We start from the raw sequence: 622 nt of genomic DNA, 5'->3' as shown, positions 1-622 counted from the left end.
CCTCCGTACCCCCCCTGCTCTCAATCCCCCGCGGGGATCGAGTGTGCCCAGCGGCTCTCCGGGTGACAACCAAAGACGTGGGACACCATGTCTGCCTCTGCTGCGGCCATGGGACCTCACTGTCAGGAAAGCCAGAGCCACAAAAGCCACCAGGTACCAAACCCCTCTCCATCTTGACGGGGGACGGGCACTGAAAGGCATCTCGGCGTTAGCATCTGCTGAGCCTTGGGCATCCCGGTCCCTGCTGGGCTCCAGGGGAGGTGGCTCTGAGCTCCCCATGTCCGGGAGGAGCGGTCTGCAGGGTTGGGTGGTGTCAGGGTGGGCACCCTCTTATTTATGCCAAGGGGTCCTCCAAGCCCCAGCGCCGGCTCTCAGACAGGAGCCGGGCGAAGGGGGTCAAGGAGGCAGCCAGTGCCATACAAATGGGGGGGTCTGCTGGAGCCTGGTTTTGTCAGGAGGTTGGAGGTACCTTGGGGGAGGCAGGAGGGACATGTGCCTTCACAGGGTCCCGCAAACATTCACGCTGTGCTTGGGGCTTCCTCCTCCTCCTCCATCTGAGTCTCCCTATCTCGCCCTGAGGAGCAGCGGGGAGGTGCACATTTACACCCAGCAAGCGTTGGTA

The sequence above is a fragment of the Fulmarus glacialis genome, unplaced genomic scaffold (genome assembly GCF_000690835.1).
Source record: "Fulmarus glacialis isolate BGI_N327 unplaced genomic scaffold, ASM69083v1 scaffold20667, whole genome shotgun sequence".
Classification (NCBI taxonomy): domain Eukaryota; kingdom Metazoa; phylum Chordata; class Aves; order Procellariiformes; family Procellariidae; genus Fulmarus; species Fulmarus glacialis.
The sequence above is the reverse complement of the archived record's forward strand: the minus strand, read 5'-3'. Positions refer to the sequence as shown.